General features: G+C 52.4%; 1 protein-coding gene across 1 annotated transcript in view; it reads right to left on the bottom strand.

Moving 5' to 3' along the window:
• The window catches only part of SPTBN4 (spectrin, beta, non-erythrocytic 4), a 78,872-nt gene that overhangs the window by 38,469 nt on the left and 39,851 nt on the right, over nt 1–552 (bottom strand).

Below are 552 nucleotides of genomic sequence, written 5' to 3'. Positions count from 1 at the left end.
GGCGGGAATCAAATCATCTTTGACTGGGGGGACTGGGACCTGGTTCCTGAACCATCTTTGGTTGCAGAAAACTTGTACTGTGTCTTCGTGGAGGGGTTGCTAATTATCCCGGGTCAGGTAGATAGGTGAGACCAGGATCATCTCTGTTTGATATTAGGAAAATGTTTACTGGGCCATCTCTCATGGGTCCATCTCTTATGGGGTCAGGATCCAGCATAGTTTCTATAGAATGCAAGGCAACATTATCTCCTGAGTCGTCTCTAATGAAGAAAGGGATCTAGATCACCTCTGTTTTGGGGAGATCCTAATGGGTGTGCAGATCATCTCCAAAGGGGCAGAGCTTGATTCCTGGACACTTTTAAAGGGGTGAAGCCTTGGTCCTGGACCACCTTTGATCGAAACTGCGCTCTGGATTTCTGGTCCACCCGCGCCTCCCCGCATACTCCTCTCCTTGTCTCTGGTCCCTCTCCCCGGCAAAGCACTTCTCACGAATCTCCTGCGGGTAAGGTGAGATCAGCGCGCGTCCCCGCGGGACCCTTGGGCGCGGACGCG

This window comes from Bison bison, unplaced genomic scaffold, assembly GCF_000754665.1.
Source record: "Bison bison bison isolate TAMUID 2011002044 unplaced genomic scaffold, Bison_UMD1.0 scf7180017864280, whole genome shotgun sequence".
Classification (NCBI taxonomy): Eukaryota; Metazoa; Chordata; class Mammalia; order Artiodactyla; family Bovidae; genus Bison; species Bison bison.
The sequence above is the reverse complement of the archived record's forward strand: the minus strand, read 5'-3'. Positions and strand labels throughout refer to the sequence as shown.